This window comes from Nansenia antarctica (genome assembly GCF_963989245.1).
Source record: "Nansenia antarctica genome assembly, chromosome: 13".
In the NCBI taxonomy this organism is placed as follows: Eukaryota; Metazoa; Chordata; class Actinopteri; order Argentiniformes; family Microstomatidae; genus Nansenia; species Nansenia antarctica.
Genome location: NC_137683.1, coordinates 13,182,118 through 13,206,828, shown reverse-complemented (window position 1 = coordinate 13,206,828; position 24,711 = coordinate 13,182,118).

The window sequence follows — 24,711 nt, the reverse complement described above, 5'->3', positions numbered from 1 at the left end:
CTGGATCTCGGACTTTTTCCTCCTGAAGTCCACGATGATTTCCTGGGTCTTTGACTTGTTCAGCAGCAGGTTGTTAACCTTGCACAGCTTGCTCAGTTGCTCTACCTCATCCCTGTACGCCGCCTCGTCCCCCCCCGAGATGCAGCCCACCACGGTGGTGTCGTCTGCAAACTTTACGATGGAGTTGCTGGGGTGGACGGGGGTGAAGTCGTAGGTGTAGAGGTTGTATTTATATGTTCACCAGCCTCCCCTGATACTTATGTTTTCTCAAAAGTGAAACTTTTACTGTAACTACTATGAGTGTAATTCACTCAAGTTTCCCTCAAGTTCTGTTGTGGGTAAGTATCTTATCTTAACATAATGAACATACATCATTGAAAACTACACATGAATTGTATTTTGAGAGAAGGTAATGACATTCGCATAAACACAGACTCCGGAAAAATCTCAGTTTTGATACTACTAGATCTTAGTGCTGCCTTTGACACTGTAGACCATGTGGGGTTCCCCAAGGGTCAATCCTTGGCCCCCTTCTATTCAATCTCTACATGCTTCCATTGGGACACATCATAAAAAAGAACAAAATTGCTTACCACAACTATGCGGATGACACTCAAATCTACATAGCCCTCTCACCGAACAACTATAGTCCCATTGACAATCTCTGTAATTGCATTGAGCAAATAAACGCCTGGATAACACAAAACTTCCTCCAACTAAACAAGGACAAAACAGAGATAATTGTATTCGGTGCACCTGACAAAAGATCGAAAGTCAGTGCAAAACTTGATTCTCTCTCTCTTCACACTAAAAAAACAGGTCAGAAATCTTGGTGTAATTCTAGACTCCGATCTAAACTTCAACAGCCACATAAACTCGATAACTAAATCAGCCTACTATCACCTGAAAAACATAACAAGAATGAGAGGTTTCATGTCCAAGCAAGACCTTGAAAAACTCATCCATGCATTTGTTTCGAGTAGACTTGATTATTGTAATGGTCTACTAACAGGCCTATCTAAAGGAGCTGTTCGTAAATTGCAGCTCATCCAAAACGCCGCTGCTAGGGTCCTAACAAAAACAAAGAAATTTGAACACATTACACCAATCCTGAGATCCCTGCACTGGCTACCAGTCTCTCAGAGAATTGAATTCAAAATCCTCCTAATTACATACAAATCACAAAATGGTCTTGGACCAAAATACATATCAGATCTCCTCCCACCCTATATTCCCGCAAGGTCCCTAAGGTCAGCTGAGACAAATCAGCTAATAATTCCAAGAGTAAAAACAAAACACGGTGCAGCAGCTTTCAGTCACGCTGCTGCTGCACGCTGCTGCATGCTCCTGGAACAAACTCCCTGAAGAAATCAAACAGGCCCAAACCCTTAAAATATTTAAATCTAAGCTAAAAACCTTCATGTTTTGCACCAGTTATGATTAAACACAAACACTTCTATCAATGTCTTTTTTCCATTAACTATTGTCTTTTTAAATGTTGTATCTATTTACTTCTTATATTTGCTTTTATTCATTGTAATTTTTATTTTCCTATGCTTTCCTTTTCCTTTTCCTTGCTTTCCTATGCTATTCCTTTGCTGTATTTTTAAATAATGCATGTAAAGCACTTTGAATTGCCCCTGTTGTATGAAATGTGCTATACAAATAAACTTGCCTTGCCTTGCCTTGCCAAGGTCCTGAAGATCTGGTCTTTATTTTTTATTTTTTTAAAAGCACAATGCCTCAACAGATGTTCATACTCAGCCAGAGTGTTACTGTGGTGGTGTTTGATTGTGGTGGAAGTTTTCTATGTCAAAAGGTGTTTTGGTCGATGCCATGCAGTATATGAATCACAGGAGCATTCCCTCACAGGTTGTTCCCTCTGCACATTAAGATGGTTATAACACTAGTGGAGTGGGCACATACTCTTTATGAGTCATGCAGCTCTGAATCTCATAATGAGGAATTGATTTTCATCTGATTCCAAAATACCACACAACATCCAACAAATCTGTTTTTCAGCTGACATTTAGGTATGTGTATATCAATGTTTGTGTGTGTGTGGGTGGGTGTTTGTTGTGACTGAGGTATTTTATATTCTTTTCTTATCTATTTCATTAACAGTGTTGCATGTGACAAGAATATTTTTTCATCAAGGGACAGTTATACCAGTAAACCCATTGCATGTAATGATGGTTACACTGTTTACTATACTTGAGTTACTTTTCAACCTAAGCCACAGAACTGAAAACTTTTATATTATTAAACGTGTGGGAGCTATCGAGAGATACTGTAAAAACGTTATATCCCTCTTCTGATCTTTCTGATATCTTTAATATGAGTTCTCAATAATTGCCGTTAGACTTCGACTGTTCGTTGGAAATTGAGTGCTGGGATATCCAATATCCCACTCCGCCGTGCATAAAGTAAACATTGTCATATTTCACGCTGCCTCACCTTGTCTACCTCTCTTTACTTTCATTTCAGAACAAGCTGCAAGGATAACACTGACCTTTTAGAATGGATGGCTTCAAATGTCAAAAAAATGTTGGACCTCTGACAGGGTTTGGCTTAGAGTTGTACTCAATCATTGTTACAAGTCATTAAGTTAACCTTCCGGCATGTTCTGAGGAATTGCTTTACTTGTGTATCTCCAGTTCTCCTCAGCCTATTTAGATTTCAGGCCATAATAACATTTATCAAAATCTTAACTTCTTTCTCAAGGTCATTGTCTACAGTAAGGCTATATTTCAACTATCAACTAATTAGGGCCACAATGATCATTTGAAAGGAGTAATGAAGTATAGAAAACGCCTACGTCAGAACTTATTAATGCCAAACAGGACAGCTTTAGAACTGATGAGCCATTAGCAAAAAGGATACAATTAAGTGAACAACTAATTAGCAGCTCAAAAGACCCTTAAAGAGCAAATTGGGTAATAATTATTGTAATATTTTGCACAAATACATGTTGTGGCCTAGTCAACCATGTGGCTAAACAATGGGTTGAATTCCTAACATTTTCATATCATTACTGATCATGATGAATGTCTCTAATGAGCATGGAGATGAGTTGCAATAAAATGCGCAGTAGGTGTTATTTTGGGAAATTGGTAACGTGTATAATATAGTTGTTTATAATATTATGTTTATCATTATTGTTTATAATATTATGTTTATCATTGTTGTTGGAGCAATGTGAACAAAAACCACAAATGGAATCAAAAATATTTACTAAAGTTTATGACCAATATTAAAACACTGCTCTTGGAAAGAGTGGGGGAAACTTATTCAACATTAAATTCCAATAATAGTACTTTGTTCAAGCTTGTCAAATTGCCTCAGTTTAGCAGCCATTATTTTTCTAGCTGTGCAATTATGTTGCTATTATATATTCCCTCTCCTCACAGAGAAACATTGGTTTTCAGAGCTTTATCTAATTTATGCATCTTGTGAAAGTACAAGTCTAAATGTATTCGTGCTAGGCTAATGGCATTCATTAACCTTCGGAACAGTGAAATGTTTGATTGGAATATGGCATTTCCTCCATCAAAGGGATGTTTCATTTCTTTTGCAACTCCCATACTTCAAATAAACCATTAAATGCTATTTCACTTCAAAAGTCCAGTTTATATATGCTAATAGCAATACCTCATCAGTCATACTAAGTGAGAATGCATCCTACTGATCCGAATGACATTTAGAGAGCCAGGATGAGGTAAACTGACATGTTGTACTAAGAGTGTCGGAAAACATACAACATGTATTCTGGTTTAAGAGAAAGTGATAGGCAAGACAATAATGAATAACATGATCTTAATGTATGATAGGCAACAGCTCTTTATTTTATTTTTTTAAATAATGAAGCAGCGCTAATGATGATAAACTATCATGTTAATTGTACATTGGGCTATTCACATGATGATACTGCTGCACAACTGTAACAGGAGTTGGAACCCACACCCAATTTGCACTCAGGATGAAATAATTCTAATTACTTGATTTTTACACTTTTATCACATCAAATCGCTAAACTACTTTGTAATATTAGGTCTTGATTAGTGGCAACTGAAATAGAGACAGCATGTTGTTTTATCATTCGAAGGATCTCTGACTAATTATATTTTATAATTAATGCACAGACAATCACCATTTGCTGTGATTATATGAGTGATTACAGATTTCAATTCCACATAATCTTAAAAGGGATTCAACCACTGAGAATGCCAGCGCTAATGATAATGCCAGCAACAAAGGACAAACACCAGCAATACAGACTTGACTTTTATGCCAGTGACAAAAACAACAACATTGTTTACATAGTAATTCAAAATGTATTACATAAACATCTTCTATAACAACATGTGACATCTCATATCACAAATCGTTGAATGAAAACCATCTTGTTGTTTCGCAGTTAACGATTAAACATAGCTTAACGTAGCTTAAAAATCCATGTCAATATAGTTCAAGCTACTACCCCAGACTAGGCCTCAGCCTCTCTCTCAGACAGAAGGAGGAAACGTTCACATGGTTGAAGGGCATCGTGCTGAATGAAAGATCCATGCTGCATCCCAAGCGGCTGATCGCCTCCAGAGTTATCCAAAATGTCCGGGCCATGTAATGATTTTTCAGACAGCTGACTAGTCCAGTCTACTCACGTCACTCAACAGATTTCACCAGATAATATGCTTAGACACAGTGGCTGATCAGACATCACATTCACCTGACCTTGCTGTGCTCAGGAGGAAGCGCGTCCACTTATCTGTGCGGTTTGTAAAGGAAAAAAAGTCCCCACTTTCTCCCCCCAGTGTGGTTAAGATTGACTTTCAACCCATTGTTTTACCCCGGCCAGAGATATAATCTCAGGGATGCTTGAAGCATGCACAAAGCTCCCAAAATACAATTAGATTTTGTAAATTGAATAGACATTTGAACTCTCCAAAGGATCTAGGGGATTTTGTCTGCCTTATTCGGCACAATGTAGGTCTCTTTTTTGTTGTTTTCTTGCCATAATTGTATTTGTCAGTGAACGCTGTCGACACCCCGGTAGTGGCAAACCTAATGAGATGCTGATTAGAGATTCTCAAATTCTCTCATCACTGATTTTGTGTTATTTTAGCAAAAGAATGAGGATAATTTTCTCTAATGCTACTTGTTAAGGTAATTACACTATAATTGCCTGATCAAGGTGTCATAAACCCCTTTCACACATACAAGCCTTCCCAGTAGATTCCATGGAATTTACCTGGTACGGTGTACAGTGTGGACGCGACTGAAATTCGCGACTGAAATTCGATTAGGCATTTTCCCTGGTCAGGATCTTGTATAATTCCATGGAATTTTCGCGCGCCGTGTGCATTGGCCTTTAGATTCAGGAAATTGGCCGGCACCATCACCAGCCATTAAGAACAGGCGATATCAGATACCAGCAACTGTTTACTACTAAACATTGCATTCACATTATGAGCCAACAGAACACATTCAATAGGTCTATCAGATTTTAATTATGAGAAAAATAGTAAGGGTAAAAGGATATTTGGATGGAAATAACAGAAAACAAAAAAAGGAAAACGATTAAATAAACACATCCATGGATGTGCATGCACACAATGTGCCCCCATCCAGGCACTCATAGTCTCACGTAGAGCAGTATACAAATTAACTTACCAAAATAAATCAGTGTTCAGGCAGGGAGGGGTAAAAAACGAACTCACTGACCATACAAGTAGCATAATATCCAACGTAACATAATATTAAACGTTTTTAATGCACTGCATGGCCTCCATGGTCTTCTCCGGGTCGTTGAAACTGTGTTTAGTCCCCCCAGGTGCAGTGAAGGATAGCACTGCAGGGTAGCCAATGCCGAATGGAATCTTTGCCGAGTGAAGTGGTCGTTTACAGTCTAGGAAAGAGTGTCGGCGGTCCTGCGTAAGCCTTGGAGAAATCCTGGTAGAAACTTCTTTTGTGATCCTGCTAGGATCGGTTTCTTGTGTCATCTATGAGAATTGTGACCATAAAAACGCTCTCTCTACAGGAGCATGTGACACGGGCAGAGTGAGAAGTCTGATGGCACCCAGTGCTAATTCCAGAAAACACAAATCATCCACTGCGTTAATTGAAGTCAAGCAACGTAGGTTGCTATCCTGAGTTTAAGGATAGCGTTTCTGGTCATCTTTTATGCTACATTGTCCATCTTTTGCCACCGGTACAGCAAACCTTTGGACGCTTGGTACACAGCAGGACTTGTGTTTCTTTGTGGTGGCATGGTCTTTCAGGTCATTTAATTGCGCTCTGATTTTGCTATTACACATTTTACAATAGGCCTTTGAGTCATCTCCCACGACAGCTGTGCAATCCAACTTCTGAGAGTTGAGTCACTCTCCCACTCCTTTCGGTTTTTGTATTTTCCCCAAGGGAATAATGTTATTTTCTACCTTATATTTTCATTTCAAAGCAACTTGCAGTCGCAGTTGAAAGAGCGGCTAAAACCACACGTGACACACAACTTCCACACCCCCACTACTGATAGGCCACGGTGGGGCAACCAGCCCCCAACCCCTAATTACTATTGGGCAGGTAACCATCTCCTGCCCCTAAAGTGTAGGGCCTAAACTCGATGTCTGTTGCCAATGATGTTTGTAAAATAAAAAAAACTTCATATTGTATGTAGCTACTAGGGTGTGTAGTTTTAACACACATTTTGAACTTTCAGGCACTGACATTTTGATACCGCCTAAATGCTATTAATCCAGCCCAACCACCCAAATGCTTTTTTTCCAGCCCAGTGATCGAAAATAACCCATTCGGTGGGAGCCTGCACAATCTGGCAACCCTGGGTCCACCTGGTAGGAAAGATGTATACAGCAACAGTGACAGTACCAGGGACAGAGAAGATTGGCAATGCAGTTCATAGCAGCGAAGACATGGACATTAGTCAATCAACAAACAACTCTCCAGTACAACCTATTGTATGTCAGTTCCCCATGAGGAATGGGAGAAGGTTTAATACACAGCTATACAAAAATAGGAATAAATTGAATACTCAATGCAAAAGGACAGTGTATTTTTTCCACTTCTGGTGACCAGGAAGCTGTGTTCTGTACCCTGATGAGTTCCTGTACCGCTTATTTCACATTTTATAGTTTAGTAGTAAACTTGTTTTTTTACATTATATTAAGACATTATATTAAGATGACATTATATTATAATGTCATCTTAATGTCATATAAGTCAATTGTATAGAAACAACTAACCAAAATGTACTATTGCACAACAAATAAATCCTCAATCCCCCCCACTTGGTACCTTGCCATATCTTGGCTTTTGCTGAAATGATGCCACTGTATGAGATCCTTTGAAATAAATATTTCATTTACGAATGCTGTTTTGGTCCCAAAAGCACTTTCTAAAATGGAGTGTCCTACCCGGAACTCGGTTTGAAAACAAAGATGTCGTTGCTGGCCTATGGTGTTTGAGGGGAAAGAAATATTAAAATGTTCCCTCTGGTGACGACCTCTTCGCTTCTTGCACACATGCAAAAACAAAACAACTACTGGAAAGTCAGACATTATGGACGTTGCAAGTCCATCTTGGAGGGTTATTGTAAAGGTCTCTAGGCACAGAGGGAGGTCGACACAGAGGAACGGTGTACTCAACACGGTTTTTATTGTCCTTGACAGATTCAGCCACGCCACTGACGTGCTGGAGAGGTTTCTAAATAATAAAAAGTCACTCAAAGTAATAAGAACTATGGGCACTCGTCCACGCACGTGACTCCTGGCTGCTCCCCCTTTCGGGCTGCTCACAGCTCTCGTCAATGCTTCAGCTCTCTCTCTCCTTCTCTCTCTCCTTCTCTCTCTCCTTCTCTCTCTCCTTCTCTCTCTCCTTCTCTCTCAGCAGCAGCATTTCTCTGCCTCGTCCTACTTCCAGGGGAGCAAAACACACACAGGTTAAATAGACCTGTTGGATAACGAGTCTGATTACTGACACCTGCCCGTAATCAGACCGTCATCCATCCATCCACCACAGTCTGGCTCCCTCTGCAGGCCAGAACGCGCCATGCTCCCCACAGTTATAATATTATTATGAAGGAATGTTGTCATTTGGAACTTGAAACTGAATTTTGCCACGGTGGCCAGAGGTCGCAGATTTCCAAAAATGTACAGGATGCCATGGTCCTTTAAAATGGTAAATGGACTGGCTTATAGCGCCTTATTCCGAAGCGGCTTACAATGGCCTCTCATTCACCCATTCACATACCAAAGGCACAAGCCGCTCATTGGGAGCAATTTGGAGTTAATTTGGAGTGACTTGCCCAAGGACACCTCAACATGTGGCCAGCCGGGGTCCGCACCGCCGATCTACAACCATGCAATCATTAGACACCGGCTATACCTCCTGCGCCACAGCCACCCCCCTTTAAGCTATTGATTTGTATTATCTGATGATTTGAATGTAATCTCCACCAAGATGTAATAGTATCTGTACAATTGTATTGAACAGACAAATAATTAAAAGAAACAATAATACTGAGAAATAACATGTTTCTTGAGGTTAGGGTATTACACAGCTTTGCTTCCTGCAGTGCTCCCTATTAGGTTTAGGTTTTACCATGCGATTTTCTTTGATTAAAAACAAACAATTGAGATGAAAACTAATGCCAATGTTTGTGAATTCTCCCTGTAGCAATATGAACCCCTGGTGTTTGGCTTAAGTCCCATTTAATTGATTGTAATGTAGGCTGCTATGGGGTATAGCTCTGTGTCATTTTGGGGTTCAGATTATTGTATCTATGGAGATGTGGTTCACACATTGAGCAGATTAGTCTGTACATGAGTTATATTGAGTATATGTGACACGGTCTTGGTGAAAAGGTCTGCATTTCTCAAGTCACACAAATGTAATCACAGTGGGAAAAAACAGTGGCAGTCGCTGGACACTACCAGTGGCCATGCAGAGATCAGTTATTAGTTACATCATAATCAGTACACCATGTATTTGAAATAGCCTACTTGAATACAAACTTACCGAGAGCTGCTAAGTGTAAAACCCGGTTTTCCCGCGCTTGCCCAGAGTCAGCACAAGTTTGCACAAGTCTTCCTGCTTATGTCATGATACAGTCAGTCAACATTACATGACATTACAGTCAGTCAACGTTAAATAACATGGAGACAAGCTGGCTAATGCCAGTAGCCTAACTCAGTAGAACTGGGTTACTGCCTGAGACATTCAGTGTGCTAAGCTAACCATTGCCGACACGTTCGTCAACAAGCAACAAGCTCCATTAGCAAACACGACTTGAATTATCGCGGGGCTTGATATAGAAGTGGAACTCTAGAGCTCCTTGGTCCTTAAGTTACCCAGCTATGCTGTCAACGGTGGGCTTTTTTAGGATCCTTTTTTAGGATCTTTTATTCCCCCCAGTAATGATAACCCCTCTTGAAGGATATGAATAGAGCAGTAGATCTTCTGGTTAATTAAGAATTAAGGGGATGAAGAGATGTTAACTGTCCCTCCTTCATCCCCTCTACCCATAACAGCCCCAAATAGGGCTGACATAACAACCATGTCACAATTTAACACCATCCACCTGTGCCTTTGACAAGTTAAAAAAACATATTTAGCTGTGTGGCAAGCGAACTAATACAAATAATCAACACCTCCCTTTCATCAGGAATTTCTCCTGAAATCCTGAAAACTGCAGTTATCAAGCCTTTACTAAAAAAGAATGGCCTAGACCCATTTGTACTAAACAACTACAGACTCAGTGTGCAGCCCGCAAAATTCGGTCTTTGCAGTGACTGAATTGAGATGATAGAACTGCCTGCTGTGCATACGATGAGCGTTGGTTGTGGCTTTATAGTTAAGAAGAATAGCCTATTAGCCTTGGCGTTCAAGTTGGAGTGATTGTGTGTGTGTGTGTGTGTGTGTGTGTGTGTGTGTGTGTGTGTGTGTGTGCGTGTGCGTGTGCGTGTGCGTGTGTGTGTGTGTGTGTGTGTGTGTGTGTGTGTGTGTGTGTGTGTGTGTGTGTGTGCAATCATGTAGGCTATAGACTACTGATTGTCTTGGCTTGCATCCATGAAATATTTTATAGCATTATGTAAAAGATCATGTCATAACATGGAAGTGAAATGTCTGCTTTGTCAACACACTTGTGGAGGTCGGGATGAGTCTTGGCAAGGAAAACTCACGTGACTCCAGTCCAGTTTTTATTACTGCAGTTTGCGATGGAAAGATATTTGGCCACACCAGGTTTTACGGCGAGCACTAAAAAGTGAAATCCCACGGAACCAAGCGTTCTACGCGTGTGTCGCTGTAAATATGATGTCATAACTTATGATTATTAAAACGGACATTGACAAAATAATACAATACTTTAAAAAACACATAGAGGTATACTTTAATGTTGAAATGTAACAATCTATTGTCATATATAGGCCTACTGCATATTGAGAAATCTTCGACTGGTATATTGCGCAATAAAGGGAGACCCCCCCCACCTCCCCCCCGATTATTGACAGATATTTCGCACACTGTAACAGACCCATATCAAATCTTTCCAGTACAGGAAAAATAACTGAAATGGTTTCCCACGATCAACTTAGCAATTATTTGACCCAAAATGATCTCTTCGATGACCTTCAATCAGGCTTTTGCCCACTACATAGCAGAAGCACAGAAGCTACTATGTCTCCATTGGCAAATAAATACAAATTATATGTGGGGTTCCCCAAGGATCAATCCTTGGCCCCCTTCTATTCAATCTCTACATGCTTCCATTCGTACACATCATTAAAAAACTAAATTGCCTGCGGACAACACTCAAATCTACATAGCGCCCTCACCGAACGACTATAGTTCCATCGACAATATTTGTAAATGCACTGAACAAAATGACAAAAAACTTCCTCCAAAGACAAAACAGAGATAATTGTATTCGGTGCATCTGACAAAAGATCGAAAGTCAGTGCAAAACTTGATTCTTTCTCTTTTCAAACTAAAAAACAGGTCAGAAATATTGGTGTCATTTTAGACTCCGATCTAAACTTCAACAGCCACATAAACTTGATAACTAAACCAGCCTACTATCACCTGAAAAATATAACAAGAATGAAAGGTTTCATTATTCTAATGGTCTACAGGCCTATCTAAAGGGGCTGTTCATGAATTGCAGCTCATCCAAAACGCTGCTGCTAGGGTCCTAACAAAAACGAAGAAGTTTGAACACATTAAGCCAATCCTGAGATCTCTACACTGGCTAACAATCTCTCAGATAATTGAATTCAAAGTACTCCTAATTGCATACAAATCACAAAATGGTCTTGGACCAAAATACATATCAGATCTCATCCCACCCTATATTCCCGCAAGGCCCCTAAGGTCTGCTGAGACTAATCAACTAATCATTCCAAAATGTGACGCCATTCAACATTCAAATATGCGTGTTGTCTTCAATTTCTTTCTGATTTCAATGTATGACACATCATTTGAAAGCTTACAATCTGTAGTTTCAGACTATGTTTCATTACTTACACAACTGGTTTACGGTTTGACCAGCTGGTGTCACAAATGGTCTCGGACCAAAATACATATCAGATCTCCCCCACCCTATATTCCAGCAAGGGCCCTAATCAGCTAATCATTCCAAGAGTGAAAACAAAAAGGTGCAGCAGCTTTTAGTCACTCTGCCGCATGCTCCTGGAACAAACTCCCTGAAGAAATCAAACAGGCCCAAACTCAAAACATATTTAAATCTAAGCTAAAAACCTTTTGCAACAGTTATGATTAAACACAAACACTTCCATCCATGTCTTTTTATTCATTTTTGTTATCTTATTCATTATCTTATTACATGTTAATCTATCTATCTATCTATCTATCTATCTATATATATCCTATGATTTTACTTTTCTTTTTTAATCTGTTTACTTTTCTCCTCTTGATGTATTTTTAATGCTGTATATAAAGCACTTTGACTTGCCCATGTTGTTTGAAAGGTGCTATACAAATAAACTTGCCTTGCCTTGCCCCCCGTACAGTTTCTTTACTGTCAAACTGCAGAGTCACTACCTATCTTCTGCTGTAGACTGAAGACTACACTTCTTCCCCTCTCCCCCCCTGTACAGTCTCTCTACTGTAAATAATAAAATGATAATACAACAAAATACAAAAAAAAAAAAAATCTTCCTTCTTCTAGCATTATGACTGCCCTTGGCCCCAGCTAGACTAGATTACTTTTCCTGCTATGACTGATGGATAGATGATTCACTTACTTAGAGAAATGTATTTGTTGTAAGTCGCTTTGGATAAAGGCGTCTGGTAAATGCCAAAAATGTAATGTAAATGTAAAATGTAAAATGCTTAACGTGTGACTGGGGCAAACTGATACTTGTGTCTCTCTATGCCTCTCATGTCCATCAGTGAACCATACTTCTCCCCGGTAATGATAACCCCCATGCTCTGTCTATTCCTGTAAAAGCCAGAGGCTTTTCAAAGGTGTTACATTGTCACAAGATGTTCATATCAGTGTCATCCAACTGCTGTGGATGCTAATGATAACAATAAAAAAAAAAACTCATGTCATTGTTTCCACCAGGCCGAATTTGGCACTTAGACTTGTCTAACCGTCTTCTGCATGAGCAGGACTGGTCTGTCATTTTGTGTTACAGTGAATGATGGCCAGCTTCTCTCACAGCTACTGACGATGCCAAGGTTTGGATGAGCTTTTCTAACAACTGATGTGACAGTACTATTTCTGCTGGACCCCCAAATTGGGCTGCATTTCACTCAGCACTTATTTTCAGCCCATTTCTGTGGCTGTTCACCTCTATTTTTTCTCAATCATAAATAACCAGAAATACCCTTTAATGGAGTAATTTACACACACCCTGCCATGGCCATTGACAGTACTTTTATCCTCTAGCAAATGTCTGGCATTTACTGAATCAATGACTTGAGTTATGAAGAGGAGCAGGACGCCTCGCTGCCTCTCCATTCTTCTCAATAACAAAAGAGGAAGCGCATTAAAAACTAGCATTGATGGGTTGTTGTGAGTTTCAGTCAATGAGCTCTCCCGGAGTTAAAATTAAAAGGCTGTTAGGGGGAAAATTGTTTTCTCTGGTCATCAGTCATGTCCTGAAGGGTCTTTTTCATAGTGATTAATTAGAAGCCAAAAGAGAGGGAGGGAAAGATCCAAGCCCGGTATAAAAAATCCTGGTAGTTATCCTGTAGCGTCATGAGTTAATGGACACTAGCTCGCCTTGACTAAGTGTTATTGCTCCAGTCCATAATTTCATCTTGGAAACGGGCGAGGGAGTGGATCTTCCTTATAGTAATTGAGTATTGATTTGAAAATAAACAGCAGCACGACTCCCACTGAACTGACAGACCATCTTTCGGACAGAATCGACAATAAATGAGCCTGTGGTTCATGGGAAAGTTATGGATCAGGACGATACAGTCAAGCACACTGTTCTCCTGCAATCTTTCTTCCAATATATATTGGATTTTAGATAACCCATTTACAAGGCTTGTCATTTAAAACCTATAGTTTGGTGCAGGCCAAGATGATAAGTTAAGGATTCTTACTCATTTTTGTCTCTAGTTGCACTGCAGGAACCATTCCATAGTAGCTGCAAAAATGCTAATGTAAATGCTCTCTGTTTGCTGAAGTAGTCTATTTCATTGAGATTCGCTTATGTCGTTTATGAAATTGTCACTGCAAATGAACAGTATCCCTTGATACTATCAGGGGAGAAAAGGTTCTACATAAAATTAAATGTCTTCATAAATGAAGTGTACATTTAATATGTCGGGGTTAGCAAACACCTTTAACTGACTATAATGGGGAAATGAAAATAACAACCAGCCTTGTGACGTGTCGACATGAGATCTGGAAGTCTAACACTTACATATGTCATGCTCACCGTTAACCTCTGTATAATCACCGCTGAACTGTGTGTGCACACTGCACACGTCACGTTTCCCGAAGCCCCGGCTTACCGTTAACGACATACAAATGTGTCATTTGTTTTCATTAACCACCACTTCACTTCTGATTCAGTGGAAACAGCAGCAGTGCATGGTGGGAGAGGAGTGGAGGAGGAACCCATAGCTCGGTTAATGACCTCTAGATCTCTATCAGTTGCAACTACAGATTAGCACCGAGATGGGGCTCTGTTCATTTACCACTGCCCTCAGAGCGCTGAGGTGATGTCGCCACATATTTGCCTCTCCCGGTCACCCCCGGTGCCATTGTCGTTCACACCTGCTTAATGAGCCTTGATTATCAGTCACATGCTAATATTTCATTTTTATCAGTGTGACCCAATGGAGCATTATTAACCATTATCAATATTTACTTGACACTTATTGACCTTTTCTCCCCCGTACATTGTTATCAGTGTGACGTGCGGTGTCAAGCAAACTGTTAATCATATTTAAACAGATACAGCGAGATTAAAATCCATTTTCTATTATCCTTGAGGTTTCATATCAATCCGTGCAATTTGAAAAGGGCTTCCAGCATGTGTGGATGAGCAGATAGAGAATCATGCAGTGCAAATAACTAGCTACGTTATGTGAACAATGTCAGACAATGGCTTTTTAATGTGGTTGATGAAACAACGTAAAAAAGGAAATACTACATAGCACATTGAAAGTAAGGATACTTGTGTATAATCATTAGCTAGGTGTGTTTTCTAGTGAGACAGGATAAGCATTTTTACGTGGACACCTTCGGAGCGACACTTGGGTGTTCTTCTTGGGGAACTTGGGGAAAATGGATAAACATCAGCTAAATAAATCTAACTTCACCATGGGAGCACATCAGATGTTTTCCCCCTCCCTCAGCCTTATATCCATGATATAAAAAGCATGCTTATTTTTTTTTGTCGCCAATTATGGTACTGCACATACTGTACATATGTCTAGAACTAATTATGTAAAAATGTGGTAAAGGTTGCTGTCTTGACTGCCTGTCTGTGCAGTTTGCTGAAAATGTCAAAGTAATTAATAACTCATACACTCTTGTAATAAATAACTCTCAGGAACAAAGCATACCATTTAAAAAAAAAAAAAACTGAACTCTGTTGTTGGTTAACCCTTACATACTCTAAGCTCTGGTTTGTCCATTAACTGATGCCTAGCAGTGGGGGGATGAACATTCCAGTACAACTCTGAGGCAGAAAGTAAAAAAAAAAAAAGGAGAGAAAACCGGGACAAGACAGAAGCCTAAAGAGCTATTACCCAGTAGAAGGTAATGGTCCGAGGCACGGGAGGATACAAATAGCTTAGGAAGGGCACTTCACCCAGATAATGGGGTTGAAGGTTTCTGGCATGGACAGATTCATGTACAGACAAGGTTCCTTTGAAACAGTGACATTGGAGGGCCCATAAAACCCATGGTATAAAATACAGAGGAAGTTACTCAGCACTAATAGGATCCCAGGCTTTTTGGAGGCAGATTTAGGATGGACCTGCCATAGGAGACACAATGACACTAATTGGATTCAGCTACCTGTATTCAATAAATGAACAGTTGGGGTCAATCAATTGAGGGCCAGGACAGGTTTAGAGGCTGAGAAGCAATGGGGGGGTCTGCAGAACAACTTTTACCCCCACACCTCCAAGTCCCTCAAACAACATAAAACCTTCTAATTATCACACCGAAATATTTGAACTATCAGAATGTCAAAGTCTTAAGATGATACACAGCTGTCACAGCAATAACATCAACAGTTAGCTTAAATAACTGTTTAAGATATAAGTATCTGTATAGCTGATTGGATGCAATAAGTGAGCAAATAAGGTAAGAGCAAAAGTTTGTTACTGTTTCTCTGAGAGAGATTTGGCAAGCTAGCAAGATCATTCCAGTAACAGTACTTTACATATTTTACTACAGTTGTGATCAGAACTGTGTCGTCACGTTTTATCACAACGTTCTAAAACTGGCCAGTTTTGTCTCCTCTTGGATTTTGTATCTGTAGCCAGTCATCTACTGCTGTTGTTATACTGTGAATAGAAGACATGTAATTGTAAAGACAAACAGAGACAATTAACGACAATTAAGACAATTATGGCTGGTGAAGACTGTGATTCATATTTTCCATGAAATGATGATGAGTTAAATAAAGACAGCTCCATAAGGAAAAGGCAAAGGCTAGGTCTTTATCTCTGAGTCATAACACTTTTATCTAAATGTATATCTTTTTATTAAGTGTCTATTATCTTGTTAAATGTTTATATATTTAATTTCTCTCTCTCTCTCTCTCTCTCTCATTCTCTCTCTCTCTCTCTCTCTCTCTCTCTCTCTCTCTCTCTCTCTCTCTCTCTCTCTCTCTCTCTCTAATGCTGTATGTAAAGAACTTTGAATTGCCCCTGTATGAAATGTGCTATACAAATAAACTTGCCTTGCCTTGCCAATTAAGTAATGTCACAAGGCCACATGAAAGGATAATGTGGTTGAAAATTAATGTCATTCTTGAAATGATGTTATTCTTCATTATACAGTAGGGTAGGCTATTCTTTGCACCTCTAAATGTAAGCATAATGTAGTAGCTACATGTAGATTAATGAAGGTCTGAAAGGACACTCCATACTTACAAAGTCTCCAACAAGTGATTCTGTCAGAAAGCTCTTGTGAGCCTCACCGCTGTCCTTCTGACAGCTGTGTCCTCTCCAAAAATGAACACAAATGCCTACCTTCCTCTGGCTCAAATCAATACTGCTCAGATAAGACAGGACACCTTCCAGGAGCTATGGGGCATAAGGCTGTGCTCAGACATAGTATCATGATTTTGGCTTTAATTACAAGTGATACGGAGCAGGCTTCAGTGTGTGTGTGTGTGTGTGTGTGTGTGCGTGTGCGTGTGTGTGTGTGTGTGTGTGTGTGTGTATGTGTGTGTGTGTGTGCGTGTGTGTGTGTGTGTGTGTGTATGTGTGTGTGGTGTGTACGCACGTATGTGTGTGTGTGTACATGTGAATGCATGCCCGGGTAGGGTCTCCTCAGCACTCAGCCTCTGCGTTTGGTGAGTGCCATCCTGTACGATCCTTCACAGCAGACAAATATATTATTTGTTATCTCCCAACAAGCCAGGCCCTCTGGGCAACACCGTGGAATGAGAAATAAATGACAGAGCAGGAGCATGCCCGTCTCCCTCCTGGCCCATGGGCCTGTGCGTAAATAGCTTTTAACGTGGGATCAATAATGATAAGTTGTGATTAAATAGATTATTACATTCTAAATTAGCCACCCGGGGGCTAACACATGTTTGTGGAATAACCAATGGACGGATGGTGGAAGTTTAGCCAGTCTGTAAAGACTGTAAAGAAGGGGGGAGATGGGGGGGGGGGGGTTGTTGGGGGGCGGGCGGGCGGGCGGAGCCCATCACAGCAACAGCAGTCCACCACAGCACCAGGGGGGGTGGGGGGGGGGGCATCACATCATCAGACGCCGCCTTTGAAATCATTCTCCTGCAGTTCCCACTGTTCATCAGTGGCTCATAGAATATGTCAGATGTCATACTGCATGCGGCGCTCTAATGTTCGAATCCTCACATGTCAGATGGTAGGGCCCCAAATCAGCCATCAAAGTAATGGTGCATACGGCTCATCTTTACTCATCACATCACACAGATTGTGTGATTGTGCTCAGGGAAGCAGATTGTAATTTTGCTTAATCAAAAACTACCTTACGTAGAATAATGCCTTTTAATTGAAACCCAAATAATATTATCTCTACCTATCTGTTCATCTATTATACATACTAATATATTATGTTCGACATACCTAATCCTCATTTCGGACGGCTTCTCTACATTCTCCCTCGATAATGAGCTCCTGAGTCCTCTCTCTCTCTCCCCACTTTGCTGAATCCATTTGACTTGAAACAGAAGTCCGTTTGTAAAATCTTTTATTAGGCCTTTTATTATGCCTGCTTGTAAAGATCTTAATAGAGATGTAAAAGTAATGAAATTCGGCAAGTTCTTAAAGTGCTCATAAATCTCCATAACTTGTCTTTTCAAAGAAAACCTGTTTCCATTGAGTCTGATATTTTATTCATACTGAAAATGTTCATAGAGTTTAATTATGCTAATATGATTTATCTTACTGCCTTCTGATATGTTCATTTCAGAAGTTGCCTTGTTGTGAAATGGCAGCTACATTGGGGTAATATAATTAAACAATGCTTGTGAAAATTATTTTAACATTTTTTAGTTCATCCAAAAAACGTCTAAAAGGGTGGGGGAAAACAGTTTTCTGTGATAGGCTGTTGCTATGATACCCTCTGAACTATGAATGTAATTCACATACAGTATTGTATCAAAGTTCTATGAGATATTCAGTACCTCATCAGAATTATTTGTGACACTTATTAAATCCTTTCATTCACAATTACTAAGTCACTTTAAAAATGACCAAAAAATGTATCCAAATGACAAAAAAAGACTATGATATCGATATTGTGGAAGTTTTCAGAGATGATGTTGATGAGAGTTGGGTTACTGATAAGAGCAGACAGAGGTTTCACACTTGGCCGGAGCATATCGGTAATGGCTTTAGGAGCAGCAGTATCATTCTTGACTCCAAATACAAAAGCAAGTATCATTATTCTTGCGAGAGGTTTCAGAAGGTGGTGTCTAGCTTTGGAGGAGAGGAGGAGGTCCAGAGGGAGGAGGACAGCTGTCTCCGTTACAGGACGGTGAGATTAACGTTCTCTTTTTTCAACACATCCCAAAACAACCCAGCAACATACTGAACAGCAAGTACAGTAAAGTAATAGGTCAATTAAAAATGAAATACACGTTTATTTTGAATGGCCTTGCACCTCATATCACTCAACATTCGATTGCACAACAGATCCTTGTTAGTCTAGGTTTCAGTTAAGTTTTTTAAATTAAAATGTCTTGAACAGTGCAAACATTGGGATTTTGGAGCACTGGTTCTGGTGGTATTACGTATCAAACTTCAACAACCAATAGAGGACTTCCTAAAACCGTACAATAGTTGCACCGAACAATTCATAAACCATGTTTCGTCTTTAGTTTTGTCTATAGTTGTTGACTACAAACTAAACTCATGAGCATGATATAGTGTTGTTTAAACGTTGCGACGATTTCAACCACTTATCTTTCACTTTTCTTAGTTAGAAAATACCAAATAACTTCTGTAGTGAAAACATGACAGTCAGCACTTCATCCTGGGCCTTAAGCACACCGTCCAGAAATGCAGCCATTTGCACTTTTCATAAGCTTTATCCCTACCTAGTTATTCTAAGATCTGGAGCTAAATTTGTCCCTCATTCCCACTCCCTAAGCTTAAGCCGTCAGCCCAGTAATACAGCTTCAAGAGCACATCTTTCCACTTATTTATTTATATAGCTGTCTCCCTTTGGATAGGCTGACATGCAGCCCAGGACATCACAGTGTGAAGCTGAAATTCTGGGTCATTTCCTACTTCTCAAGTACATATACCTTATCACTAAAGCTTGCTGTTTACCACTGTGTGCAGTGATGTTGATGGACTTGATATACAACAACAACTTGTGTAGACAGATAGATCATATAAGTCACATACAGTGGGGCCTATTGCTCTGTCACCTAGCGTTTTGCAGTTTAGCCGTGCTTTGAGCGCATTCTCCAAAAGCTAACGGATTTGCTGGTGATTGCTATGTCAAATCAATCACGCGTTTCGCTGATTCACACAGAAAGTTTGCGGTTAAGGTTTTGTCTACCGTTTATCCAATGGTAACTGTGGCCCTTCTCCTTATGTTGTTATTGCCTAAATGTGTACATGCAGACACATACTGCACAGTAGTAGACAATGCATGTTGTATTTGATGGCAGTGTAGGAAATTTGACCCTTGGTTGTGTAACGTTGTTTTTTTTCTCTCAGAGCTCAAGGTCTGTCGAGTCTGTCTTCACTCATTGAACTTGATGTGAACAAGCCAAGACAGTTTCACGACAGGGGATGAATGCGTTTCTCTGTATCTAGCAGCATTTCTATCTATATATCAAGGGTTGACTTTGATAATGTTTGTTGTGTAAAAATGGGCATGCTTGTCTCTGGGCAACTCTGCTCACAGAGGCATCAAAAGAGAGCATCTGACAAAAGATGTGCAACATTCTGTCATGGTGGAATCCATTGGTTACTGGTGTATAGAGTAGCTGGATAATTCACCCAAACATTCAATCACTGCAGCAGCCAGGCAGGAGAAGGAATTGAGACCTCACAACTTTTGATATCTGCACACTTCCTCTGGAGTCCCAACATTTGAATCATCCCACTTTTTATTTGCGCAACAGTACCCATGCATTTCCAGTAGTCTGTTAGTAGTTGGAATGTTGACAGTGTGTGCTTATCTATGCTTCTCATGCTACACCGCCATGCACTGGATGCTGTGGACATTTGGTTTTTATGTTCACAGGATCCTATCCACTCAATACAGATGCTACTTCCCCCTCCATGCTCTCTTCCCCTGCCTTGTGTACCACAGTGCATAGTTCTGTTTTAATGGATGAATGCATTCATGATCATATAACTCAAAGACAGTGTAGGAAGACTGTTACAGTTTATGAGACAACATAATACATTTAATACATTTTCATTTTTCCTATTTTTTAGATTTGTATTATTGTCTGTCTTATTATTTGATTACTCCACACTCAGCGTCTTTGAGCCTCGGAAAAGCGCTATATACATTTTATGAATTATTATGAAATATTATTACTCTTTTCTTTGAAATTGTTGGTCCCAAGTCTCCCAATGCTGTTGACTGCAGTCTTATTTATCGGTGGCTAATCTGATAGGTTGACTTGACCCCAGTGACATGCCAGGAGTGATTCCATGCCCTTTTGCTGTGTGTTTTTCACGAGACGATATCCCTGAAGACAATTTTGTTCTTCATTTCACTTTTCATTCTTTTCTTCCTTTTTGACAAAGCTCAGAGGTGATGTTTGAATGACTTCAGAGCTGTGAGGTATAACACCACACTCCACCAGTGCCTACAGAAAGTGAAGGGTGGGACATCATGATATGTCACCTTAGATTACATCATTAATGGCTCGCAGCGATGTGAAGGTCTCTGGCCAAATCAGTTCATATGTTAGACAAGACGTACACGACACTCTCAGTTAGTCACAGTCCTCTCGGTATGACAGAATACATTCCATTTTACAATCTATCTCTCTCTCTCTCTCTCTCTCTCTCTCTCTCTCTCTCTCTCTCTCTCTCTCTCTCTCTCTCTCTCCTTGTTTTGCTTTTTAGGAAGAGGAAGAAGCCAGTCCATTTCTCTAAGGAGGTAATATACTGAATATTCATTAAACATTCTTCGACTTACTGCGAAATATTAAACTCTAAAGTCATGCCATTGCTAAAATAATCTCCAATCTCATACGAAAAATAACCTCCAATGAAATCGCTGATGATACTGAAGGACAAGTGTTGCTTTATGAGTTGGATGTATACCGTAGGCCTATGACCTCTGACCCTTGTGTTTCTCCAATGAAAGCTACCTTTCACATTTCTAATCTTTCAATAGGCAGCTGAGAACAGTTTATGCCTCAAAGCTCAGCATGACAGTAGACAATGGACGAATTTCCAATGACAAGGCAACACAATGATAAGGTGAGTGTTTTGAAACAAAAGTGACCTTTCAGTCTCATTTGCACACAATTGTTACCTTTCATTGGATAATTAACTCTGTAATTAAATGTTTTCTTCATCCCCCATTTTCCCATTATGATCCCATTGCACTCAATGCCTTTGTTTTTTAATCTGTCTCTCTACACAAAAGCAGTTAATTAAAGATGTGTATGAATATGATCATTAATGAGGAACTACATGAAAATCCACATCAAATGTAACTTGCTGATTAAGTATCTTTTTGATGATCTGGCTTTTTAATGACGAGGTTCAATCAGGAGACAAAATACAAATTTGAGGCTGTAAACAGGTAAGCGAGCAAAATTCAGTGCTACGTGAGAACAATAGTACAATGAATGGCATGACACTAAGGATAGGCCTACAAGAATATTTTGGGAGGAAACTTTTCCCCAAAAAATCTGCCAGATGTTGATTCTATTAGCTACACTCACTTCAATTCATTTCAAGTGATTGAGGCAAAATGAGATGATTGGGATTCCTAGATCCAGGTGCAGTTGTTTAAGTAATTGATGATGACAAGATCTGAGTCTGATTGCAAGTCCCCACTTCACTCAGAACGTTGTCGCTTCCCAGTTTGAACCACCAAACGTTGGTTAAAATAGATACTACTGTATTGCCATACATTGCACTAGTTCTACTAAGTAGATATTACTTTCTACGTTAGACACTCATGCTCCTTTGTTCTTCACCAATGAGGCTCTCATATGACCATAGAGCTCCATCTGCCGTGGTCGAATTCAATCACTCTCCTTCTCTCTGTCCTAAAATGATGAAGTATGAAAGGTAATTGGTAAACAAGTGTTCTCTTGAGTACATTACCAGACTGTACCTGATGCTAGTGACGCACCAGCCTTTTCCTCAACATAAACATAGATACACACACACACACACACACGCATGCACTCACACACACATGTGCAGATTAAACCCTATTAATACAAACTCCGAGCCAGAGTGACAACTCCAGTAGCTTAATTGAGAAATTGAGCATGAATATGAGTGGTAGAGACACGGCAAACAGCCCCCAGCAAGCCTCAATGCTAATTAAAATCTACCTGTATCTTATTATCCAACATCTTGTTTAGAGGAGGATGCAACCAACACCCCAGAGAGAGGATATCTTGCCACATCAACACAATATAATTGTGTTGTCCGTAATTGTGTACTTTGGCATAACTTGATACGGTAAGTCGCTTTGGATAAAAGCCTCCGCTAAATGACTCAAATATAACCATTTCAAACAATATGGTCGTCATAGATACATGAAAATCAATTTAGCCGGTGTGATACTGGAGGTACTGTTTCTTGTGGAGATGGTGAGCAAGGATAGAAAGTACATTGCAAATGACTGATTACCATCTGTAACAATAATATTGAAAATAATGTTGCCATCAGAAACAGGCCTATGAACATCAGAGCATAAACAGAAAGATGGCCACCTAAAAAATTCAATCATAATCACCTAGAAAATACAGCAACGGGTACTTGGTGTCAGATAGCCTCTTCAAGTGTCGGAGGGTTAATCAGGAAATTAATTTATCTTCTTAGCAGAAGAAGTAATTAAGGCTGGAGGACAGAGGCATCATATAATTGAGAGTGAATAATGAGGGAGAGGCACGCGCCGGGGAAAATAGTTTGGTAATTAAGACAGGACATTTGGCACAACGTGGAGGAAAAATGCCTGTGTCATCTATGGCACAGTTCTATCGCAGTGATGTAAGGCTGCATTGGTAACGAGGCAAGGTAAACCGACGCGCTGAAAGTGGATACGACGTTCTCCCGCCGCACCTGCAGCTAAAGTGAACCGGTATTAATAAACCAGCCCCAGTATGCCTAAATCAGGGCAATGTAGATTTATTGAATCACAAAAATAGATTAGATTACTTATAATGCAATGCTGGTAGCTACAGTTACGTATACTATGACACTAGAGGTTAATCAGGCAAGTTTAGCTTTAAGAAAACAGATACAAAAACGTATCACAGTGCCTCTTCTCTTTCTAACTGAAGTGTATTTAACAGTTTTAACTGAACTGTATATAAGAATATGAATATGTAGATATGAATAGTGTGTAAATATAATGTTGTCGTTTGTTGGTGCATTACTATTACATGCATTACTATTATTGTATTGTATTATTTAAGTATGTATCCAATTATTATTATTGTTGTTGTTGTTATTATATTGTAATGTATTGTTATATTAACTTGTGTTGTTCTTGTATATGCATGTTGTTCTTCCATATAATTGTTCTGACTTTGTCATGTGTTTTATGTTTTATGTGGCCCCCAGGAAGAGCAGTGGCAGCTATGAATGAATGAATGAATGAATGAATGAATGAATGAATGGTCTTTATTGCTAGTGGGGATCCTGATAAACAAACACACAGTACAGGTCCATGGTAGTACGTTTCCATTGTAAGTTTCCATTAGTTTTGTAACAATTGTTATTAAATGTAGCGATATTATGTCTGATCAGTGTGTTCTATGATCTAACACTGGGCAACATGGTGAGAGGCGATGGTAGAAAAGAGGGAACAGAACTCGGGGGATATCCATAAATGTGTGTGCTATGGGAACTCAATAGGCTGCACAGCTGTAACAGCAGTAATGTTGGTTTAATGTGCAAGATAGTAGCACCAGTGGCATTATTACAGTCATTATCTGATCTGAATAGATGGCACCTGTCTCCTCTGCATTTTCTGCATGGCAAGCACATAAATATAGTGAATCGATAGCGAGAATAAGAATCATGAGAAATTGCTCAAGCGTTGGGCCAAAGTGTGACACTTAGACCAATGAGAGGCTGTTTAACGTAACATACAATGCTGCTATGGCCTTGCTCAATTTATCGACTGCTCCGAGAAATCAACAGTGGCACGGGGCTTAGCGGTCCCTCCTGGTAATAGACTACATGGGCCTTTTATTCTGTGCTACTGCAGAAGGTGACAAATGGACATAATGTCTGTGCCTGCCTGCTGCTGAATTTATTTGATTTTTTCCCTCCCCCTTCACTTGTGAATCTCTCTAATATATCTTGACGCTT